Source organism: Dama dama, chromosome 11 (assembly GCF_033118175.1).
Source record: "Dama dama isolate Ldn47 chromosome 11, ASM3311817v1, whole genome shotgun sequence".
Taxonomy (NCBI): domain Eukaryota; kingdom Metazoa; phylum Chordata; class Mammalia; order Artiodactyla; family Cervidae; genus Dama; species Dama dama.
Genome location: NC_083691.1, coordinates 62577908 through 62604787, shown reverse-complemented (window position 1 = coordinate 62604787; position 26880 = coordinate 62577908).

Genomic DNA, 26880 nt, shown 5'->3' with positions numbered 1-26880 from the left:
ACGCCAAAAAAAAACCAAACAAACAAAAAAAAAAAACTGCACTGACCAGTAGGAGAAATTCATTTTACCAGTTCACCCTCCTGGCAGTGGCTGGCTGTGTGGTCCCAGGGCAGACAAGAATGACCCGGGAGCTTCTGGGGCATCCAGTTGATCCCATGATTGCAGGGAATGTCATAGCCCCACCAAGGAGAGAAACAAGTCAAGACTTAGAAGGATCCCGATTTGGGCTCAGGTAAACCCGCTAAAATAGCCAGAGAGAGACCAGCAAAAATGTGAGGAAATCACCCTGTGGCTGGAATGGGATTTTCTCCTTGGGTAGGGCAGGAAAAGGGGAGGGAGAAATGGGTATAGAAAGGAGAGGCAACAGCCTCAGTGAAGAACAGAGAAGTATGAAGGACCTAGTTGTTGAAAAAAATTCAGGGAGTAAGCTATGGGCTTTTCCAAGGGGTTGTTGGAGGCGCTGAAGTAGATGCAGACAGAGACTAGAGATCAACTTGAAATGTTAGGTTGAGGCCAGGTTTTGAAGAACTTTGAGTACAAATGATATCTCTATAAGTTTTAGGGAGCTATTTAATACTAGGATCTGGGCATTAGAAACCCTATTTCAGGTTCAAAGGAAGAAGAGTGGATTGTTGAAAGATTTTCAAGCAAGAGTGATCCCTGTTTCCTAAATATGCTGGTAAAACTTTATAGGTTAGATAACCATGGGAGAGGCCAGAGAAGAAGGTGAATTAAGGGGCTATGTACTTCCTTCAGGGAAGAGATGAACACCTCAATTAGAAGAACAGAATGAGAAAGGAGAGGAGGGCACCCATGATTCTTAAGGGTTAAGGTCAGCAGACTTTGAGGACTAATCAGATGGAGGTTGGAGGAATAGACTGGCCATTTGGTGTTACAATAACTAAGAGACTTATTCACTCAGTCCACGACATTTTATTGAGTGTGTGCCCTCCCTGGGCAGGAAGTGCAAGAGGAGCAGCAAGTCTGGACTCTCAGAGGGTGAAAACCATCTATATGTCACATATGCAGAAACTGTCAGGCCTCTCTTAGTAGTGGTGGGTTCTAGAGCCCAGGGATCTGTATTATTAACAATTACCCTTGGTAACACTTTTCATCAGCTTTCTTGGTGGCTCAGACTGTAAAGAGTCTGCCTGCAATGCAGAGACCCGGGTCAGGAAAATACCCTGGAGAAGAAAATGGCAATCAACTCTGGTATTCTTGCCTGGAAAATCCCATGGACAGAGGAGCCTAGCAGGCTATAGTCCATGGGGTTGCGAAAAATCAGACATGACTGAACAACTAATGCACACACAGCACTTTTCATCAGTACCATTTAGGAAACACTGTGTGAAATAATGCATTTGATTTTGGATCGGAGAAGATAACCTATATATAGAGAAATTACATAAATGCATATGCAGTGGATTCTACTACACTTCCACGGGCATCAGAGGCAGAAGAGGTTAAGATGAGATATGCTATACTACGCTATGAGGAAAAGAAACAGAAGTTAAAACTATAAGAAGCAAACTCTTCAGAGAACACCTCTCTCGACCTGAGAAATGGAACTTGAAACCTCTGCCAATAGAAATTTCTCCTTTGCTGACTGAAAGATTGGCTCCCATCCAAATCCAGCTGCAGGCTTTAGGATCAATTATGGTGATTGACAGGCTTCACTGATGGCTCAGCAGGAGATGTGGGTTCCATCCCCGGGTTGGGAAGATTCCCTGGAGAAGGAAGTGGCAACCCACTCCAGTATTCTTGCCTGGGAAATCCCATGGACAGAGGATCCTTGTGGGCTATAGTCTATGGGGTCCTGAAGAGTTGGACATGATTGAGCTACTGAGCACACACCTGTCTTGAAGCCCACATTTTATTTATCTGTTGCTCCACTGGAAAGCCAGCACCAAGGAAGGTAAAGGACTTTCTGGTTGAGGGGTGGAAAAGAGAGAGATGGGGCTTTTTGTTCACTGTATCACTCTTCGTCCTCATCAGAACTGTGAAGGAGGTGGAATTTGATTTTGGTGCACTCCTTAAGCAGAATGCTTGTTATGTAGGCAGTCCCCAATCACTGTGAAACGTGGCATCAGCATACTACGCTGCATAGGCTAGAATTCCATGTACCTCATGGTTCCTTGTTTCTACATCTAAGATCTAGCTTTCTTCCACAGCCCCATTTATCTTTTTTTCTCCAAAAGGCACCACTGTTCTAATCTTCTACTGGATTTTTGTCAAAGTTTCAGTGCATTGTAGTGTATTAGTGTTTTATCTGACCCAGGTAATGTACACTTAAATAAAAGACTTTTGCAAAGAGTGTCTTAAACTAAAGGGATGACTTAATGATGAAATTTCAGGTGAAAGGAAATATTTTGTGTAGATGGGGAGAAACGAATTAGCCAGGAAACCAGAGGATGAATGAAATTTAGGGAACACTTCTTTTTATAATTAAAATTTTAACTATAAATTACAAATATGAATTCTAATAATAACAATGTCTTTATGAACAATTTAGGACATTTAAATGAGATAACATATATAAAGCCCCAGCTGCAGGAATTGGAACTCAATAAATACCAATTTTTCCTTACACCCTTATCTCCATCTGGGTTGGTGAGAGTTACCCTGTGATCACCTGCTGTGTATTCTTCCCAGGGTATACAGCTAAAAAGTAGATTTAATTCCAAAGAGAGAATAATGTCAAGAAGGAACTGAGTGTTAAGTCTTACAGCTGGGGAAATTATACACACACACACACACACACACACACACATACACACACACACACAATATCATTTAATATTGGCAAACAGTCCTATAAAGAAGTTATAAAAATTCTGTCAAAGTGGTTGCTGTACGGTATAATTATGATTGTATGATGGGGATTCTGAAACAGTCATCTCTGGAGGGACGCCAAGCTGTTTCTATGATAATTAATCAACTTAGTGGCCTTTAGAAACAAAAAGCCTAGCTTGACTTACATTTTGATATCTAGAGAACCTTAAATTTTTGGAACTTTTCAACTTGCTGGAACCCTGTTTTGCCTTTCTCTATGTGAAATATATGATGAAGTAAGTGCTCGACTTGTAGAGAAGGGATGCTATGATATTGCTGTGACTGCTCAGATGCCTCTTTCCCTCTTTAACTTTCTGTTTCTCTGGAGTTTTCTGAATAGTGGAGGCTTGTCAAAGAACCATGTGCTGGCGGAAGAAAGTTAAGCTACCATGCCTTTGTATTCAACATTGGCTCAAAGTGAATGCATATACTCTGCATTGGAAATGCCGTCAATGGCATTCTGGCCGTTTGTACGTACTCAAATCACTAACCTTGCCAAAGAATAAGTTTTCGAGCTTCCTTTTCAGAGGTTCTGTCTCTGATATTTCAGAAGCATTCAATTATAATTCTGCTGCTTCCTTTTATGTGGCAGTCATGGGTTGTCAGCAAGGATAGAATTAACAGAGGCACGTGAAGTGTGCTACGGCGTCTCATGCCTAAGGATCTGTATTTCTTTTGTTCATTGTGACAAATGACAGCCTTAAAGATATTTGTCCTGATTCCTTACTGTCCCTATGCAGGTAAAACCTTCCATTGAAGTCAAGCAAGCTTCATTGAAGTTAATGGGAAGTAATAACCTTGAAGGGAAGGGAGAACTAGGGTGATTAATTTTAATTAGCCAAACGTAAACAAGCATGTGTCTACAAGCGGTGACAGGAAAGTGGATGTTTGTAACTCCTAACTTAGCTTTAGGGGTCTAAGTAAGGCAATTTTCTAGAGAATCAGAACTATTTCAACCCAGAAATGTAAGACTATCCATGAAGAATAAAATCCATTCTCCATAGGTGTATCTCTGAGATATTCCTTCAAAACATTAATTCAACAAAAAGGTACTAATACATGATCACATGCCAAACACCTTCCAGGCCCTGGAGGTAGAAAGAAGAGGACAAGTAGCTGCCCATATGGAGTAATCATTCAGTCTATGGAAATAGCACAGTGAACAATTCTGTGACAAGTTATTAATTTGTATCTCTACCAATCATTTATTCATTTATTGATTTATTCAAGAAATATTTAACAGATGCCTTCTAAGTTTTGTGTTTGTTTGTTTGTTTTTTACACTGTTCTTATAACAAGAATGTGCAAAGTACTATTGGAATTCAGTGGAATAGGAATTTGATTTGGAATGGGAGGTTGAGTTATAATCATGTAAAGCTTCTCAGAGACAGTGCCATTTGACCTCAGCTTTACATGAATAATGTTTAGTTAGGCAAAGAAACTCAACATTAAAAAAACTAAGATCATGGCATTCAGTTCCATCACTTTATGGGAAATAGAAGGGAAAAAAGTGAAGATGGCAACAGATTTTATTTTCTTGGGCTCCAAAATCACTGTGGACAATGACTGCAGCCATGAAATTAATAGACACTTGCTCCTTGGAAGGAAAGCTGTGAAAAAACTAGATAGTGTGTTCAAAACCAGAGCAATCACTTTGCCGACAAAGGTATACAGTCAAAGTTATGTTTTTTTCAGTAGTTATGTATGGATGTGAGAGTTGGACTGTAAAGAAGGCAGAGTACCAAAGAATTGATGCTTTTGAATTGCAGTGCTGGAGAAGGACCTTGAGAGTCCCTTGGACTGCAAGAACAAACTAGTCAATCCTAAAGAAAATCAGTCCTGAATATTCATTGGAAGGACTGATGCTGAAGTTGTAGCTTCAAAACTTTGGCCACTTGATGTGAAGAGCCAGCTCATTGGGAAAGACCCTGATGCTGGGAAATATTGAAGGCAAAAAGAGAAGGGGGTAGCAGAGGGTGAGATGGTTAGATAACATCATTGACTCAAAGGACATGAATTTGAGCAAACTCTAGGTGATAGTGGAGGACAGAGGAGCCTGGAATACTGCAACCCATGGGGTCACAAAGAGTTGGACACAACTTAGTGACTGAAAAAGGAAAATAAAAAGGAAAACATGGGATATAAAAATTATACAAGGAGAGGTATGAAGCACAGAACCTCAGGGCATGTTCAAGAAAAAATAAGAACTACGCGAGGGCTCTGGTATGGAAACTGCAGACTACAGTCCTCTAGCCAAATCTAGATTCCCATATATTTTTGTACAGTCCATGAGGTAAGAATATTCCTAACATTTTTTAAAAGCTGAAAAAATTCAAAAGAACCCTCTTTCATGATGTGTGAAAATTATGAGCAATTCAAATTTCAGTTTGTATAAATGAAATTCTATTGGAACACAGCAACTCAACACAATGACAACATTTATTCCATGTTGTATATGGCTGCCTTTGCTCTACCCAGCAGAGTGAGATGGTACCTGCAAGACTGTATGATCCACAAGCCCCAAATATTTGCTATCCAGCCCTTTGTTGACAAAGTTCACCAGCACCAACTCTAGTATATAAGGCAGAGACAGATTGAGACCAAATTGTGATAAAATGTCAATAGTATTTCAATGAATTTAGACTTTTTCTTCTGAAAACTGGCGAATAAAAAAGCTTAAGGTTTGTTTTTATGTTATAAAAATAACATTGTGATGACTTTGACATTCGTTAAATTGATAGAACTTTCCATTCACACATAAGTGCCCCATGATCACAGAAGCATGATCAGGATACCTAACAAATGTCTACAGTTCCTAAAGATAATTAAGAGATAGCTCAGATGTGTCAAGGCTTATAGGTCAAAGAGAAAAAAAAATGAGTTTTATGTTTATAAAATCTCCAAAGTGACTATTTGGCAGAGAATTTCCTATGGAAGGAAGTCAGACATGTACTTAATTTATGGTGTAGTGACTAAAGACTGAAAAAAGATTGTCATGTGATTAAAGCTATTTTTCCAATGTTTTTGAACAAAAAGAATACCTCCTTTCAGTTCAGTTCAGTTGCTCAGTCGTGTCTGACTCTTTGTGGTCCCATGTACTGCAGCATGCCAGACTTCCCTGTCCATCACCAACTCCTGGAGCTTGCTCAAACTCATGTCCATTGAGTCAGTGATGCCATCCAACCATCTCACCCTCTGTCATCCCCTTCTCCTCCTGCCTTCAGTCTTTCCCAGCATCGGGGTCTTTTCTAAGGAGTCAGTTCTTTGCATCAAGTGGCCAAAGGACTGGAGTTTCAGCTTCAGCATCAGTCCTTCCAATGACTATTCAGGACTGATTTCCTTTAGGATTGATAGGTTTGATCTCCTTACAGTCCAAGGGACTCTCAAGAGTCTTCTCCAACACCACAGTTCAAAAGCATCAGTTCTTCAGTGCTCAGCTTTCCTTACAGTCCAACTCTCACATCCATACATGACTACTGGAAAAACCATAGCTTTGACTAGAAGGACCTTTTTTGGCAAAGTAATGTCTCTGCTTTGTAATATGCTGTCTAGGTTGGTAATAGCTTTTCTTCCAAGGAGCAAATGTCTTTTAATTTCATGGCTGCAGTCACCATCTGTGGTGATTTTGGAGCCCCCAAAAATAAACTCTCTCACTGTTTCTATTATTTCCCCATCCATATGTCATGAAGTGATGGGACTGGATGCCATGATCTTAGTTTTCTGAATGTTGAATGTTAAGCCAACTTTTTCACTCTCCTCTTTCACTTTCATCAAGAGGCTCTTTAGTTCTTCTTTGCTTTCTGCCATAAGGGTGGTGTCATCTACTTATTGATATTATTGGTATTTTTCCAAGAAATCTTGATTCCAGCTTCTGCTTCATCCAGCCCAGCATTTTGCATGATGTACACTGTATTTAGTTTAAGCAAGCAGGGTGACAATATACAGTCTTGACATTCTCCTTTACCAATCTGGAACCAGTTTGTTGTTCCATGTCTGGTTCTAACTGTCGCTTCTTGACGTGTACACAGATTTCTCAGGAGAGACGTAAGGTAGTCTGGTATTCTCATCTCTTTAAGAATTGTCCACAATTTGTTGTGATCCACACAGTCAAATGCTTTGGCATAGTCAATAAAGGGGAAGTAGATGTTTTTCTGATATTCTCTTGTTCTTTCAGTGATCCAACAGATGTTGGCAACTTGATCTCTCATTCTCTGCCTTTTCTAAACCCAGTTTTAACATCTGGAATTTCATGGTTCATGTACTATTGAAGCCTGGCTTGGAGAATTTTGAGCATTACCTTGCTAGTATGTGAGATGAGTGCAACTGTGCGGTAGTTTGAGTGCCAACATTCTTTGGCATTGCCTTTCTTTGGGATTGGAATGAAAACTGAGCTTTCCCAGTCCTGTGGCCATTGCTATGTTTTCCAAATTTGCCAGTGTATTGCCTGCAGCACTTCAATGACATCACCTTTTAGGATTTGAAATAGCTCAATTGGAATTCCATTACTTCCACTAGCTTTGTTTGTTCATAATGATGCTTCCCAAGGCCCTCTTGACCACATTCCAGGATGTCTGACTCTAGGTGAGTGATCACACCGTTGTGCTTATCTGGGTCATGAAGATCTTTTTTGTATAGTTTTTCTGTGTATTTTTGCCACCTCTTCTTAATGGCTTCTGCTTCTGTTAGGTCCATATCATTTCTGTCCTTTATTGTGCCCATCTTTGCATGAAATGTTCCCTTGGTATCTCTAATTTTCTTGAAGAGATCTCTCTCTATCCTATTGTTTCCTCCAGTTCTTTGCATTGATCGCTGAGGAAGGCTTTCTTATCTCTCCATGCTTTTCTTTGTAACTTTGCACTCAAATGGATATATCTTTCCTTTTCTCCTTTGCCTTTAGCTGCTTTACTATTCTCAGCAATTTGTAAGGCCTCCTCAGACAACCATTTTGCCTTTTTGCATTTCTTTTTCTTGGGGATGGTTTTGATCAGTGCCTCCTTTACAATGTCACGAACCTCCATCCATAGTTCTTCACACACTCTATCAGATCTAATCCCTTGAATCTATTTGTCACTTCCACTGTATAATCATAAGGGATTTGATTTAGGTCATATTTGAATGGTCTAGTGGTTTTCCCTACTTTCTTCAATTTAATTCTGAATTTGGCAATAAGGAGCTCATGATCTGAGGCACAGTCAGCTCCTGGTCTTATTTTTGCTGACTGTTTATAGCTTGCCCATCCTTGTCTGCAAAAAATATAGTCAATCTCATTTTGGTATTTTCTATCTGGTGATGTCCATGTGTAGAGTCTTCTCTTAAGTTGTTGGAAGAAGGTATTTGCTATGACCAGTGTGTTTTTTTACTTTCTTTCATGTCAAAAAAAGTCACAGGCCATTTTGCATGAAAACAGTTAAATGTGTGTAAGAAAATGAATAATGAAATCACACATTTAAATTTAATTTACAAAACATAAACAGACTCAGACACAGAAAACAAACTTTGCTTTAGCAAAGGTAAATGGGAGAGAGGGATAATTTAGGAGGTGGGATTAGCATTTATACATTAGTATATGTAAAATAGATGACAACCAAGGACCTGGTGGCTCAGTGGTGAAGAACCAGCCTGCCAATGCAGTAGACAAGGTTAGATCCCTGGGTCTGGAAGATCTCCTGGAGGAGGAAATGACAACCCACTCCAGTATTCTTGGTGGGAAAAAAATCCCATGGCAGGCTGTAGTCCATGGGGTCGCAAAGAGCCAGACATTTAAGCTACTAAGCACACACCACACACACACATGACTTTGCTGTATAATTGAAACTAACATAACATTGTAAATCAACTATACTTGAATTGAAAAAAAATTAAGATGCATTTGTAGACACAAAAATAGTAGTATAAATGTGTAAATCCATGGCTGATTCATATCAATGTATGACAAAACCCACTGAAATGTTGTGAAGTAATTAGCCTCCAACTAATAAAAAAATTAAAAAAAAATAGTAGTATAAATATATGTAAACTTTATTTAATCTTTTGAATACTACTAGTCCATGTGATCGGAGAAGGCAATGGCACCCCACTCCAGTACTCTTGCCTGGAAAATCCCGTGGACGGAGGAGCCTGGTAGGCTGCAGTCCATGGGGTCGCACAGAGTTGGACATGACTGAAGTGACTTAGCAGTAGCAGCAGCAGTCCATGTGATTTCAGGGATCTCACAAAACCATGGGGACTCAAATGTTTATGGTAAAAAGGCAGGAAGTCAACTGGCATATATAATTCCATGGAATAACTTTGACTGAACTGCTTAATAAATGAGATGTTTTAATATTGTGCTTGTGTAATCCTATAGCCATCAAATTTTTTAAAAAGCCAAAGAAAACATTTGGTTAAACATAGTATCAAAAGCAAACAATTTGGTTGACCATGTACTTTGCAGTTTTTAGACCTGATTGGCTGATTCCTTCCAACAGCTAATCCCTTCAGTATTTAATTGATATGTCCTCAAAAAAACAAAAGAAGTTTAGGCTAAAAAAATTCAACCACACCATTTGGGTTCTAATTCTAACCTCTTAACTTACCCTTTAGATAAATTCTAAAATTGATTTAGAGTTCAGTTGCAGAACAGACCAATAATACTATCTTTTGTAATTAAATCAAAAGTAGATAGCTTGTTCCTAACAGTTTAGGAACTACCTGGAAAATGACGGATGAAATGCATCTTGGCAGCAGGCTGATAAACTGATGATATTGTCAAAGTTAATCATGCCACAGGAGTCCTCAATCACACAATTAAAAAGCAACCACTGAAAATACAATACTCTGGCTTTCTCTTTAGAAAACTCAGCTGAATCTTGCTGAAAAATGCATCCAGTGAGTCCTTTAAGATTTTGACTGAGGGGTGATCTGGAGGTCAGCTTTGAGGTCAACAATAGGACAATGTAGTGAAACTTCCATTTCATTGTCAATCAGGCATTTGAATGAAGTTCTTTTTTTTATAGGCAGAGTAAGAATGAAAGGCCAGTAAGGATACCCTTGGTTGTCAATTACTGCGTGTTTTGTGTCTTGAGTTACTGGCCCTAGAACCTGAAGAACTCTTTCTATTTGTTAATAAATGACCCAAGATTCTTATTTTAACCCCAGAATTCATAGTAAACTTCAGTTTTACTATTTTTGTTTTAGTTATGATTACTACTCCCAATGTCATTCTGTTTATGTAATGCTTTTGACATTTTTATTACCATCACCTCTAATCTTCTTTGATTTTTCACAATAGTCTTGTATCAGTATTATCCACGTGACACATGAAAAACATACTTGGTCATTTATTTTAAAGACTGAAGTCAGACATTTTGCTATTTTAATGAGGAAAATTTTTGAGAGTTCAAGAAAATTCAAACTATTCTTCTTAATTACATCTCCCCCACTACACAGTCTATAGCCAAATCAAACATATTCATATTTGGTTAGGTCATGCATCTATCTGAACACCATACTCCCAGCTGGACATTAAGCCAAAGATGGACTCTTAACAGTTTGGTTGGTTAGTAGCCAATTTAGCCCAAAGAAGTTGATATAGTTTATAACTAGTCAAGTGAATTTCAGATACTACAGAACTAAGAACCTGAACCAAACACATCAAATTAAAAATTCAACAATTATCCATTAGCATCTCTTTATGGACAAGGTATTGTGTTAGGCCATGAAAGACTGATAATAAATAAGATAGTGCTTTTATTTTCAAGATGTTTTACAAACTCTTTGAAAGAAATGTATTAATTTATTAAAGCTCATGTAGAACTTTGTCACTGAAACATCATTCTAATGTAAGCATTTTCAGGAAAGATAAAAGTAATTACTACATTCAAAGTTGAATGGAGTCTACATGATAAATATGTAGTTATAATATTCTCTAAGTTAAAGGATCCAGGATTTGATCATAAAAGACTCATGGACCCCCAAAAAGAGATCTAAATATAATATGTGTAAAAAATTCAAGACAATACGGTGTGTGGGGAAATTAACAAATTAACATGATGGCGCCAGTCAGGCTCTCTCACCCCATGCTCTCACGCCCTCTCACCCCATGTTCTATAAACAATGACTTTGCATGGTTATGTTACAGCTGAGATTACTTATAGCTCTGTGCATTACATCATGAGGTACTTGTTTGGTCATGGGTTACTTTGTACAGTATGCCAGTATAAGCTTCACTTGGAAAAGCCAAGAAGGGTTGTGTGCATGTACATTATGTCTGCTGCTATGGCTGCAGTGCCAGCCAGAAGAGAATAAATGTGTCTGCAGTTCCTATGGCTCCTCGCATTTTCTTCCAGGCTCTTAGCTCAGCACCTTGCCTAGCATAGATTCAGTGAAGAGTGCGCACGGTGAGATACAGTGAGACAATTGGTGCTGTGAGCAGGATTAGCAATACACGGTAGAATGAGGACAAATTTTTCAAACAGAATACCTGGATCTAATTCTGTTTTTGCCAGGAACTACTTTCATCTTTTGATCTTGAGTAAGTTACTTAACTAATTATCTTTAAAATGGTGATGGAGTTGGGATAGGTACTGAACTAAAGCTGCTTTCACCTTAATCCTTCATTACCTTAAAAATATATTGAATTACTATTAATTACTAAGTATTACCAGATCTATGTATACACTAGTCCCACTCATGATAAATGACAAATCCACCAGTCACTTTCCACTGTAGAAAGCACAGTGTAAAATTTTCCTAAGAGTGTGGCTTGGTTTCTTTAGACTTTCTGAGAGTTCTTTTTTATTTTGGTAACAGGTATGAATGACTGGTTTTCATTATCACACAGATTAGAATGTTCTTGTTCAGTCACTCAGTTATGTCTGACTCTTTGCGACTCCATGGACTGCAGCACGCCAGGGTTCCCTGTCCTTCACAATCTCCCAGAGCTTGCTCAAACTCATGTCCATTGAGTCAGTGATGCCATCCAACCATCTCATCTTCTGTTGTCCCCTTCTCCTCCTGCCTTCAATTTTTCCCAGTATCAGGATCTTTTCTAATGAATCGGCTCTTTGCACCAGGTAGACAAAGTATTGGAGCTCAGCATCAGTCCTTCTAATGAAATTCAGGATTGATTTTCTTTAGGATTGACTGGTTTGAGCTCCTTGCAGTCCAAGGAACTCTCAAGAGTTATCCAACACCACAACTCAAAAGCATCAATTCTTTTGCATTCAGCCTTCTGAACACCTTCAGAATTTAGAATAGATGATACTAGAAATGTTGAAAACCAAAGAAGGGTGGAGAAGTGTAGAGAAATGAAGCTTATAGAAAGACTTTATTTTTCAATTCGTAATGAGATCATTTTAGCCACTTTATTGGGCCTTTTTCATTAAGCTCTTCAATCAGTAACAAATGCATATGTTCTCATGGAAAGTTTCCTGTTAAGAGAAAACCCACCACATTATTTCATTGAATTGGAAGTATAAAAATAGATAACTGTTCAATAAACTAAAACACTATCCTAACAAATATTTACTAAAGATCCATAAAGTATTACATTATTATCTAAGATGGCTAATAAGGATTTTCAACTTTGCTCAGCTTAGTTCTTTGTTGGAGGCAAAATGGTCATGAAATATCAAGAGCTCTAATTCTTGGAGCTTGAAGGAGTTTTTATCTCAATTGCTTTTGAACAGTATTAGGCATACCTATCCAGAGGAACCAAGGTGGAGGATCTTTCAAGGATTGACTACTATTGGGGCCCCAACTAATAATTCCTACTGTGATACACTTCAATGCCAGTCCACAACAAGAAGCTGAGATTGGATTTAGAGCCAATGTAAGCTCTAAATGGAGTTTAACTGTGAAACAAAACACCTGTCTTTCATCCCAAGCTAAATTGACAAGCAATAATTTAGTTGTCTAAACTGAGAGCTTTCAGGATTCCCGACTGCATAATGTCAAAAGACAATGTATGAAGTTGCATTTGGAAGGTTCAAAGGTAGAATGCCATGTAGGCAAACACATTAAATAACTGGTCTTTTCCTCTCTCTGTCTAACTCTTTCTTCTGTTCTCTCTCCTTTCCTTTGCTACTTCTCCTATGTGTGTAAGGGGTGCAGAGTGGTGGGATGGTGAGAGGGGTGGGCTAGGGTAGAAAGGTTGTAACTAACTATAGAACTTGGATGTGTGTGAAACAAAGGAAATCCTAAATCTAAAAAGCAATTTTTCTTTCTTCTGCTTTCCGCTAGGTGAGCATTTTCGATGATCAGCTGAACTAATCAGAGATTAAAATAGCAGAAAAGCAATAAAGAATCTTTGGGCCCTTCAAAAAAAAAGAGTATTTGGATGAGATTACTAAATTCCTTCACAGCTGCTTATATAAATGTAAAATAATAAAGCCAGGATTTTGTAGTAACTTTTCCCATACCAATTATTCAGATTCCTCTACCTTCCATGTCGGCTTTATTTGTTAAAAATCTGAATATCTGGCATCAGAGCATCCAAATTTAGACACCTACACTTGAGTAAATTTCACATTTCTCCCACAGAAATTTTAGGATAAGTAGCAAAAATAACTACTGGAGAAGGAAATGGCAACCCACTCCAGTATTCTTGCCTGGAGAATCCCAGGGATGGGGGAGCCTGGTGGGCTGCCGTCTATGGAGTCGCACAGAGTCGGACACGACTGAAGTGACTTAGCAGCAGCAGCAGCAAAAAATAACTATAGCCTTTGTTTCCTACAAACTGAGGCCACATATGCACACCCTAAGCATTTTCTGTTTTGTTTTGCAGGTTCACCTATTATTTCTTCTTCTGTCCTCTTTTCCAGACAGCAAATAAAAGAAGCAGGGTTGATTAGCAAAATGTAACAGACGCTACAAAAGTTGTCAGTTTTCTGCAGAGATAGCTGATTGGACTCTGCCAGCTGTCAATTAGCATTTCCATGTTTTGTTGATGAAGTGGTATTTACTTTTCTGGACTTCCATTGGCTAAGATGTTTGGTGTAATGAATGCTGAACTGAGCCTAGATAATTTTTCAAATCATAGCTTGGGGCTTAATAGCCCTTTAAATGAATTGTATAAACAAGATAGCTGTTAATTCTTAATCAATGTATCATTAATCATCAAATAGTATTAAAAAATAGAAACTGTCCTTAAAAAGCTCAATAAACTCTATTCAACTTACTGAATTATCCATTCAGGGGCTGTTTTCTCATTCAGAAAGTGTTAAGATTTTAACAGATTTCTAATTGAAAATACATATTTCTGTGGGCTAGTAACTGGGATATATATATATATCTCATATGTGTCTCATGTGGTGGTTTAGTTGCTCAGTCGTGTCTGACTCTGTGTTCCATGGACTGTAGTCCACCAGGCTCCTCTGTCCATGGGCTCCTCCAAGCAAGAATACTGGAGTAGGTTGCCATCTCCTTCTCCAGGGGGATTTTCCCCACCCAAGGATTGAACTCGGGTCTCCTGCATTGCAGGCAGATTCTTTACCCACATTTGTCTTCATAAGTTAACATGGCCTCAAGAAATTAGTTAACTACTATAGCTTTAAATCTGTATTCGTTAATAAAATTGGAAAATATATCCCACAGTTGAATCCCATGTGTCTTTAGATTGCCAGCAAGCATTGCACCAACCTCATGTTTGGAAATTAGGTGTGGCAAAACATGGAAATTATGTGTAAGCTTTTCTGTCCTGTAACATGCATGCAGCAATTTAAAATCTCATCTACAATTGCATACACTCAACCTTTGGGAAGCAGTCTAATGATTCTAGCTTACCCCATCTTTTTCACTGGACTATAATTCTGCCTCACACGTTCATGTGATCCTAGCATAGCATCTGGCATTTGTGCATGTTTAGTCTCTCCGTCATGTCCGATTCTTTGCAACTCCATGGACTGTAGCCTGCCAGGCTCCTCTGTCCATTGGACTTTTTCCAGGCAAGAATATTAGAGTGGGCTGCCATTTCCTCTTCCAGGGCATCCTTCTGACCCAGGGATCAAACCAGTCTCCTCTGTCTCTTGCACTGAAGGCAGACTCTTTATTGCTGAGTCATTTGTTTCATAAATGAACAAGTGAAGGATGAGGTTGTAAAGTGATGTCAAGGTATAAACACTTTTGTCAGTATTAGGCTGTGTTTTTTGTACCTTTTTTAACTTATGTAACCCTTATAAAAATGTTGATAGGTGGTATCATTCTCATATATATTATTTATTTTGATGTGAATTTACCTGCAAATAGATATTTAATATTATACATGAAATTAAGTTAAAATTATATATATATAATGATATTTAATATACCATGACCATATTTTTAGAATTCAAATAATGACAAAAAGCTTACAATGATAGATGTTTTTCTCTCTGAGGCCATTTTCTCCAAGGGAGTATTCTTCATTCTCTTTTCTGGACATATTATGATGCCTGGATGCCTAGAGTGAGTGACAAATTCAACCTGTGGCTTCAGAATGGAGGTAACAGTAAGAAGTATGTCAAAGTATGGGGCTTCCCAAGTGGTTCAGTGGTAAAGAATCTGCCTGCCAATGCAGGAAATACAGGAAATGCAGGTGCAATCCCTGGGTCAGGAAGATTCCCCTGGAGGAAGAAATGGCAACCCACTCCAGTATTCTTGCCTGGAAAAACCCCATGGACAGAAGAGTCTGGAAGGTTACAGTCCATGGGGTCTCGAAGAGTCAGAAACAGCTGAGCACAGAGGCCTGTTGAAGGATAAATGAGATTTAACCAGCTGAATGCAGATAGGACAATATTGTAAGTAAAGGAGAAGCAAGTAGAAGGTTTGGAACTGGAAGTTGTTGTCATATTTGTGTAGCTGAGAGTGTAAGGTGCCTGTGTGTGTTTGAGTAAATGGAGGAATATAGGCATCAGGAAGCTGGAAATAAAAGCTTGTACTGTGCATAAGGGACTTACATTGCTACGCTGATGAATCTGCATTTTATCATGTATTTAGAAAGACAAGTGAAAGTTTAAGGAGACATCAAGTGTGTATTTTAGAAAGACATGGCGACCTTATTGAAGATGGACTGGGGAGGAAAGGAAGCAGGGTTCAGCCAGCTTGTTCAGAGTCTATTGTGGTCATCCATACAAGAAGCAATGAAGACCTGAATTACAACTATATACTTATTGTGGTCACTGTTAATGCCCTGCCCAAGAGCCCAATTTTTACTTTCATCTGTAATGAAATTCCAGTTGTGTTTGCACATTCACTTCTCGGTGAGGCACCCCCATCCTACATATGGGAATAAATCCTGATTAGTCTAAGACATTTGTGGAAAATCCACTTAACTTGCTACTGACTGACTAAGGGTATATCATGGGATATAAGTTGAACAATGGGATGCAAAGAGAATTTTGCTAGGAGTTTTTGAAAAAATGTTTCTTTCCTTTTATAAAGAGGTACTGGGCTGGACAGCTCCTTCCACTGATTATTTTCATGCTCAGATAAGATGCTGCAAAACATCTGACCACATGGAAAAGCAGAAAGAAAGAACCTGGGCTTTTTATGACATTGTTGAGTTGCTGAGTTGATTCTTATTTTCCCATTGAAAGAAATAATAATTTTTCATTTATCCAATAGGTACAGCTTTTACCCACCTCCTCTCTCTGCTACTGCTGCAAAAAACACCATGTGTTTAGGAAGTTTACCACATACCAAGCACTATCTAAGACAGCTACTGAACAAAGTGAATTCCACTGTCATCCCTGTTCCACAGATGTGGACATAAGTTCAGTGAGGTTAAGTCATTTTCTGAAGGTCACACAGCCACTGAAGCATAGGGTCAGGCAAACTTTGAATCCACACTTACAGCCAGACTATGAACTTTTAACCTCAATGTCACATTGCCTCTCAAGATAATAGTCAAGGATGGCAGGGTGGAATTTTGAAAAATATATGAGGTTATATTTATATGTGTAAGCTTAGGGACTTGACGTATCAGATAGCAGACAAGCTATAAAAGATAAATACAAGAATTTCTTTTAATTGAGATGAACACTGTTAAGATAAACTGAGGCTTGGACTTAGGGCAGAGTTTTGGGGTTAGGAATTAGACATAAAATGTAGCTGAGTTTGGGACCTGTTAAAAGAATAGCATCTGGAATATGTTGAATAGGCTTTTGGCAATGTGAGAACAGGATTTTAGTTACTATTGCATTGCCTTGTCTGGGGGAAGGGGGTTGCTTAGCATATGTTTGTGTAATAAAAGCAATTAATACATAAATCATCTTTGAGTATGTATATAAGCTGCTCTTTCCCCTACTTTCAACTTCTACCACCTCACTCAGATGGATATATAATCAAAGGTTAATGTAAGAAGCAAAGTGAAGTGAAGTCGCTCAGTTGTGTCCGACTTAGCACCTTCCTAATATGAACTTTTCAGACTTACAAGTATACATGAAAGTGAAAGTGAAGTCGCTCAGTCATGTCTGACTCTTTGTGACCCCATGGACTGTAGCCTACCAGGCTCCTCCGTCCATGAGATTCTCCAGGCAAGAATACTGGAGGGGGTTACCATTTCCTTCTCCAGGGGGATCTTCCCGACCCAGGGATCGAACCTGGGTCTCCCTCATTGGAGGCAGACGCTTTAACCTCTGAGCCACCAGGGAAGGCCTAAGGGAGAATGTAAACTATCTCCACTGTAGCATGCTTAGTCTTATGTTCATGTAGCAATATATAGTGAAGATGAAATCCTTTCTTTCCAAAAGACTCATTGGTTATATTTCTTAACTGTTCAATTTCAAAGACAAATTCTAAGTCAAATACACATCATAAATATTTTCATCCTTTTGCTGGTATTTTCGGTTATCTAACTAGCAATTAGATCATCCCACAAGGTAGCTTTTCAAGTGCTCTGTGTATTTGTTTCCCTGAAAGTGTTAACAGCAAGGGTCAGCAGCCCTATAATGGTTTTGGAATGACAACCGAGTGACAACATATGGCACTGAGGCCTCTCTTGCCATCCGTGTGGTTGAGGTGCATGTGGCAGAGATACCAGTGACACAACCAGGCACTGTGCTCTTGGACAGGAAAGTGTTTTCTTTTGATGAGCTATTTTTTCTTGCAGTTATTACTGCAAAATGAAATTGAGGGAGAAATAGCTTGTTGTAGCAGTGAGACATTTACCGAAGACTTAAGGGTGACATAGTGAGAATCAACTGCTGAAAATAAAACAAAATCTTGTCAGCCAGCTGCTTTGCCCATTTACTAATTTATTCCAGTTATTTATTCCTGCACTATTTATGGATTACCTCCAAGGTGCCAGGCATGCTACTTATGCACGTATTTGTTTCTACAGCTAGATTGAAAACAACTCGAAGACAGGGAGAGTTTGTAGGTCAGTTTTACATCCTCAAGGCAAAGGTGGGATAGGTTTTTGAACTGAAGGGAACTACACAAGACCAAGGTAACAGGATATCAGAAGGAAACATGGTCCATGGGATTCCAGTCTTGCAATGTACAACAGTCTTCATGGATATGGCCCCTTGGTTGAACAACTTTGATGAACTTGGTTTTCAGTGGTGTTCACAGTTTATTCAGGTAATCAGTCAATACATGACATCCAACCACTGATGTGACAGTCATTTCATTGATTTATTTTAAAGACACCAGGTACCTTTGTGATAAGAAAGACCTTTATTTAAATCCTGACTGTACCGCTTTCAACTGAACATCTATGGTTGCACCAGTTATTACTTTTAAGCTTTACTTCTTATCTTTTAAAATAGTGATTGAAGAGGAGGAGCCAAGATGGCGGAGGAGTAGGACGGGGAGACCACTTTCTCTCCTACAAATTCATCAAAAGAATAACTGAACACAGAGCAAACTTCGCAAAACAACTTCTGATCGCTAGCTGAGGTCATCAGGCGCCCAGAAAAGCAGCCCATTGTCTTCGAAAGGAGGTAGGACAAAATATAAAAGATAAAAAGTGAGACAAAAGAGCTAAGGACGGAGATCCGTCCCGGGAGCTCTTAGGCGGCATTGCTTGGGGTAGGGTCCGGGCCTGAGTGCCCTGAGGACAATCGGAGGGAGCTTCTGTGAGTTGCCAACATGAACTGTGGGAGACCAAAAGAGAGAGAGTAAATTAACCGGCGCGAACACACTGCCGGCCGTTCGCAGAACAAAGAGACCGAGAGGGCCCAGAGAGGAGCTCGCAGGCTGCGGACCGGCCCAGCCCCGCTGGAGGCAGGAGGCAGGAGGCAGGGGGGAGGGGAAGGTCGCGGCGAGACACAGGGCGCAGGCACCCAACCGGCGCGGGCGCGGACTGGGGCTGGGGACGCGGAGGGCAGAAGGCGCGCGCACCCGACTGGAGCCAGAGGAAACTGGGACTGGGTCCGCGGAAGGGAGGGGGCGCGCCACACCTGGGGAGAGTGCGCCCACCGAGCCCCTGGCTGCCTGGACCGCTCTGACGGGGAAGGCACTGAGAGCGGGCGCAGCTTTTCGTTCCGCGCTTTTGTGGAACACGCGAGGGCTGGAACCTCGCGCAGCGCGGGGCGCGCTCCATATAGAACAGCCGGGAGCCTGAGCAGCGCAGAGGAGAGAGCAGCGTCCGCCCCTCCCCGCAGCGCCAGCCTGTCCCCGCGGCGCAAGCCTGTCCCCACAGCGCCAGCCTCTCCCCGCAGAGCGACGGAACTAGCTACCTGAATAAGAGTCCACCTCCGCCCGCCTGTGTCAGGGCGGAAATGAGGCTCTGAAGAGACCGGCAAACAGAAGCCAAATAAACAAAGGGAACCGCTTCAGAAGGGACTGGTGCAACAGATTAAAATACCTCTAGGAAACATTGACTACACCGGAGGAGCCTGTAGATATCGAGAAGCGTAAGCTGGAACGAGGAGCTATCTGAAACTGAGCCGAACCCACACTGACCGCAACAGCTCCAGAGAAACTCCTAGATATAATTTTACTTTTTTCTCTTTTTTTTCTTTTTTTTCTTTTTTTCTTTTTTTTCTTTTTTACTTTTTATTTTTTTTTTCTCTTTTATTTTCCTTTAAAATCCCCTATTACTCCCCCATTACTCCGTAACTTTCATTTCCATAGACTTTTATGATTTTTTAATTAGGGGGAAAAAAAAATTTTTTTTTCTTTCTTTCTTTTTTTTCTTTTTTTTCTCTTTCTTTCTTTTTTCTTTCTTTTTTTTTTCTTTCCTTTTTCTCTTCTATTTTCTATTTTTCTTTTTCTCTTATTTCTTTTAAAGTCCTCTAGTACTCCTCTACTACTCCTTAATTTTCATTTTCAATACACTATAACCTTACAAAAAAAAAAAGAAGAGAAGCCCTATTTTTAAACCGAAGATTATTCTCTCCCAATCTTGACTCTCTGTTTTCTACCTCAGAACACCTCTATTTCCTCCTTTCCCCTTCTCTTCCCAATCCAATTCTGTGAATCTTTGTAGGTGACTGGGCTACGGAGAACACTCTGGGAACAGACAGCTGCGTAGATCTGTCTCTCTCCTCTTGAGTCCCCCTTTTTCTCCTCCTGTTCATCTCTATCTCCCTCCTCCCTCTCCTCTTCTTCATGTGACTCTGTGACCCTCTCTGGGTGTCCCTAACGGGGGAGAATCTTTTAGCCATTAACCTAGAAGTTTTCTTATCAGGGCTGTATAGTTGGAGAAGTCCTGAGACTACAGGAAGAATAAAACTGAAATCCAGAGGCAGGAGACTTAAGCCCAAAACCTGAGAACACCAGAAAACTCCTGACTACAAGGAACTTTAAGTAATAAGTGACTGTCCAAAAGCCTCCATACCTACACTGAAACCAACCACCACCCAAGAGCCAATAAGTTTTAGAGCAAGACATACCACGCAAATTCTCCAGCAACACAGGAACATAGCCCTGAACATCAACATACAGGCTGCTCAAGGTCACACCTAACACATAGACCCATCTCAAAACTCATTACTGGGCACTCCATTGCTCTCCAAAGAGAAGAAATCAAGTTCCATGCACCAGAACACTGACGCAAGCTTCCCTAACCAGGAAATCTCGACAAGCCAATCGTCTAACCCCACCCACTGGGTTAATCCTCCACAACAAAAAGGAACCACAGACCTCCAGAATACAGAAAGCCCACTCCAGATACAGCAATCTAAACAAGATGAAAAGGCAAAGAAATACCCAACAGGTAAAGGAACATGAAAAATGCCCACCAAGTCAAACAAAAGAGGAGAAGATAGGGAATCTACCTGAAAAAGAATTTAGAATAATGATAATAAAAATGATCCAAAATCTTGAAAACAAAATGGAGTTACAGATAAATAGCCTGGAAACAAAGATTGAAAAGATTCAAGAACTGTTTAATAAAGACCTAGAAGAAATAAAAAAGAGTCAATTACAAATGAATAATGCAATGAATGAGATCAAAAACACTTTGGAGGGAACCAAGAGTAGAATAACGGAGGCAGAAGATAGGATAAGTGAGGTAGAAGATAAAATGGTGGAAATAAATGAAGCAGAGAGGAAAAAAGAAAAAAGGATCAAAAGAAATGAGGACAACCTCAGGGACCTCTGGGACACTGTGAAACGCCCCAACATTCGAATCATAGGAGTTCCAGAAGAAGAAGACAAAAAGAAAGGCCATGAGAAAATACTCGAGGAGATAATAGCTGAAAACTTCCCTAAAATGGGGAAGGAAACAGCCACCCAAATCCAAGAAACCCAGAGAGTCCCAAACAGGATAAACCCAAGGCGAAACACCCCAAGACACATATTAATCAAATTAACAAAGATCAAACACAAAGAACAAATATTAAAAGCAGCAAGGGAAAAACAACAAATAACACACAAAGGGATTCCCATAAGGATAACAGCTGATCTATCAATAGAAACCCTCCAGGCCAGAAGGGAATGGCAGGACGTACTGAAAGTAATGAAAGAGAATAACCTACAACCTAGATTACTGTATCCAGCAAGGATCTCATTCAGATATGAAGGAGAATTCAAAAGCTTTACAGACAAGCAAAAGCTGAGAGAATTCAGCACCACCAAACCAGCTCTTCAACAAATGCTAAAGGATCTTCTCTAGACAGGAAATGCAGAAAGGTTGTATAAACGTGAACCCAAAACAACAAAGTAAATGGCAACGGGACCACACTTATCAATAATTACCCTAAATGTAAATGGGTTGAATGCCCCAACCAAAAGACAAAGATTGGCTGAATGGATACAAAAACAAGACCCCTATATATGCTGTCTACAAGAGACCCACCTCAAAACAAGAGACACATACAGACTAAAAGTGAAGGGCTGGAAAAAAATATTTCATGCAAACGGAGACCAAAAGAAAGCAGGAGTCGCAATACTCATATCAGATAAAATAGACTTTCAAATAAAGGATGTGAAAAGAGACAAAGAAGGACACTACATAATGATCAAAGGATCACTCAAAGAAGAAGATATAACAATTATAAATATATATGCACCCAACATAGGAGCACCGCAATATGTACGGCAAACGCTAACGAGTATGAAAGAGGAAATTAATAGTAACACAATAATAGTGGGAGACTTTAATACCCCACTCACAACTATGGATAGATCAATTAAACAGAAAATTAACAAGGAAACACAAACCTTAAATGACACAATGGACCAGCTAGACCTAATTGATATCTATAGGACATTTCACCCCAAAACAATCAACTTCACCTTTTTCTCAAGTGCACACGGAACATTCTCCAGAATAGATCACATTCTGGGCCATAAATCTGGTCTTGGAAAATTCAAAAAAATTGAAATCATTCCAGTCATCTTTTCTGACCACAGTGCAGTAAGATTAGATCTCAATTACAGGAAAAAAATTGTTAAAACTTCAAACATATGGAGGCTAAATAACACGCTTCTTAATAACCAACAAATCATAGAAGAAATCAAAAAAGAAATCAAAATATGTATAGAAATGAATGAAAATGAAAACACAACAACCCAAAACCTATGGGACACTGTAAAAGCAGTGCTAAGGGGAAGGTTCATAGCATTACAGGCTTACATCAAGAAACAAGAAAAAAAACCAAATAAATAACCTAACTCTACACCTAAAGCAATTAGAGAAGGAAGAAATGAAGAACCCCAGAGTTAGCAGAAGGAAAGAAATCTTAAAAATCAGGGCAGAAATAAATGCAAAAAGAAACTAAAGAGACCATAGCAAAAATCAACAAAGCTAAAAGCTGGTTTTTTGAAAAAATAAACAAAATTGACAAACCATTAGCAAGACTCATTAAGAAACAAAGAGAGAAAAACCAAATTAACAAAATTAGAAATGAAAATGGAGAGATCACAACAAACAACACTGAAATACAAAGGATCATAAGAGACTACTACCAGCAGCTCTATGCCAATAAAATGGACAACTTGGATGAAATGGACAAATTCTTAGAAAAGTACACTTTCCAAAACTGAACCAGGAAGAAATAGAAGATCTTAACAGACCCATCACAAGCAAGGAAATCGAAACTGTCATCAAAAATCTTCCAGCAAACAAAAGCCCAGGACCAGATGGCTTCACAGCTGAATTCTACCAAAAATTTAGAGAAGAGCTAACACCTATCTTACTCAAACTCTTCCAGAAAATTGCAGAAGAAGGTAAGCTTCCAAACTCATTCTATGAGGCCACCATCACCCTAATTCCAAAACCAGACAAAGATACCACAAAAAAAGAAAACTACAGGCCAATATCACTGATGAACATAGATGCAAAAATCCTTAACAAAATTCTAGCAAACAGAATCCAACAACATATTAAAAAAATCATACACCATGACCAAGTGGGCTTTATCCCAGGGATGCAAGGATTCTTTAATATCTGCAAATCAATCAATGTAATACACCACATTAACAAATTGAAAGATAAAAACCATATGATTATCTCAATAGATGCAGAGAAAGCCTTTGACAAAATTCAACACTCATTTATGATTAAAACTCTCCAGAAAGCAGGAATAGAAGGAACATACCTCAACATAATAAAAGCTATATATGACAAACCCACAGCAAGCATCACCCTCAATGGTGAAAAATTGAAGGCATTTCCCCTGAAATCAGGAACAAGACAAGGGTGCCCACTCTCACCACTACTATTCAACATAGTGTTGGAAGTTCTGGCCACAGCAATCAGAGCAGAAAAAGAAGTAAAAGGAATCCAGATAGGAAAAGAAGAAGTGAAACTCTCACTGTTTGCAGATGACATGATCCTCTACATAGAAAACCCTAAAGACTCTACTAGAAAATTACTAGAGCTAATCAATGAATATAGTAAAGTTGCAGGATATAAAATTAACACACAGAAATCCCTTGCATTCCTATATACTAACAATGAAAAAACAGAAAGAGAAATTAAGGAAACAATACCATTCACCATTGCAACAAAAAGAATAAAATACTTAGGAGTATATCTACCTAAAGAAACAAAAGACCTATACATAGAAAACTATAAAACACTGATGAAAGAAATCAAAGAGGACACAAACAGATGGAGAAACATACCGTGTTCATGGATTGGAAGAATTAATATTGTCAAAATGGCTATTCTACCCAAAGCAGTCTATAGATTCAATGCAATCCCTATCAAGCTACCAACGGTATTTTTCACAGAACTAGACCAAAGAATTTCACAATTTGTATGGAAATACAAAAAACCTCGAATAGCCAAAGTAATCTTGAGAAAGAAGAATGGAACTGGAGGAATCAACCTGCCTGACTTCAGACTCTACTACAAAGCCACAGTCATCAAGACAGTATGGTACTGGCACAAAGACAGAAATATAGATCAATGGAACAGAATAGAAAGCTCAGAGATAAATCCACGAACCTATGGACACCTTATCTTTGACAAAGGAGGCAAGGATATACAATGGAAAAAAGACAACCTCTTTAACAAGTGGTGCTGGGGAAACTGGTCAACCACTTGTAAAAGAATGAAACTAGAACACTTTCTAACACCATACACAAAAATAAACTCAAAATGGATTAAAGATCTAAATGTAAGACCAGAAACTATAAAACTCCTATAGGAGAACATAGGCAAAACACTCTCCGACATAAATCACAGCAAGATCCTCTATGACCCACCTCCCAGAATATTGGAAATAAAAGCAAAACTAAACAAATGGGACCTAATGAAACTTAAAAGCTTTTGCACTACAAAGGAAACTATAAGTAAGGTGAAAAGACAGCCCTCAGAGTGGGAGAAAATAATAGCAAATGAAGAAACAGACAAAGGATTAATCTCAAAAATATACAAGCAACTCCTGCAGCTCAATTCCAGAAAAATAAATGACCCAATCAAAAAATGGGCCAAAGAACTAAACAGACATTTCTCCAAAGAAGACATACAGATGGCTAACAAACACATGAAAAGATGCTCAACATCACTCATTATCAGAGAAATGCAAATCAAAACCACAGTGAGGTACCATTACACGCCAGTCAGGATGGCTGCTATCCAAAAGACTACAAGCAATAAATGCTGGAGAGGGTGTGGAGAAAAGGGAACCCTCTTACACTGTTGGTGGGAATGCAAACTAGTACAGCCGCTATGGAAAACAGTGTGGAGATTTCTTAAAAAACTGGAAATAGAACTGCCATATGACCCAGCAATCCCACTTCTGGGCATACACACTGAGGAAACCAGATCTGAAAGAGGCATGTGCACCCCAATGTTCATTGCAGCACTGTTTATAATAGCCAGGACATGGAAGCAACCTAGATGCCCATCAGCAGATGAATGGATAAGGAAGCTGTGGTACATATACACCATGGAATATTACTCAGCCATTAAAAAGAATTCATTTGAACCAGTCCTAATGAGATGGATGAAGCTGGAGCTCCTTATACAGAGTGAAGTAAGCCAGAAAGATAAAGAACATTACAGCATACTGACACATATATATGGAATTTAGAAAGATGGTAATGATAACCCTATATGCAAAACAGAAAAAGAGACACAGAAATACAAAACAGACTTTTGGACTCTGTGGGAGAATGTGAGGGTGGGATATTTCAAAAGAACAGCATGTATATTATCTATGGTCAAACAGTTCACCAGCGCAGGTGGGATGCATGACACAAGTGCTTGGGCCTGGTGCACTGGGAAGACCCGGGGGAATCGGGTGGAGAGGGAGGTGGGAGTGGGGATCGGGATGGGGAATACGTGTAAATCCATGGCTGATTCATATCAATGTATGACAAAACCCACTGAAATGTTGTAAAGTGATTGGCCTCCAACTAATAAAAAAATAAAATTAAATTAAAAAAAAATAAATAAAATAGTGATTGATATAAAAACCACATAAAGTGATACTCAAATCAAATAGTAAATATAAGATGCTAAGCATGACATGGAGTACAGGGTAGGTACTCAACTAAAGCTAATGCATGTAATTAGTTCTTTTTGTGATAATGTTGTTGTAATCGAATCTAAACATTGCCTGTGTAGTATTTGACCGGGGATTCCTGGTGGCAGCTTACTTTTGTTTTCCTTTTACCTTAGAATGTACAGGCAGTTAGCTATTACCAGTGCTGTGGCATATCATCATTGTTTCTCAGCCATTCCTCCAAACCAGAAAGTACTCTGCAAAAAAAAGCTGAAAATTATTGATTAGTACCAGTAAATCCTGGGTGATGAGCTACCTTTGGTGGATACAACATTTGCTCTGTTCCACAATCACAGGCAAATCCAGTAGCTCTATGCCTTAGTTAGGGAAATATTCAATGGCAAAAAAGTGAGCAAAGAAAACCTAGCAGCAGACTTAGATAGTGCAAGTTTAGTGCAGTGACTCAGAAATGTCAAAATGGGCACAGGCATTGACTGTATCTCTTTGTTCTCTGTTATCTTCTGTCTATTGGCTTTGGGGCTTGCCTATTTTAGGTCCTATTTTCGGACCAGAAGATGGCTGCTACAGCTCCAAGTCTTGCCTCTGCTTTCCAGAGGGAAGCTGGCAAAGGTCCTGTCCTTTTGAAGGTTTGTGTTTTTTGCTCCAGGAGTATTGTCTTCCTCAGCAGACCTCCAGCTTTACCTCGTAGGCCAGAAGTGAATCAGTCATATGCCCATCTTTA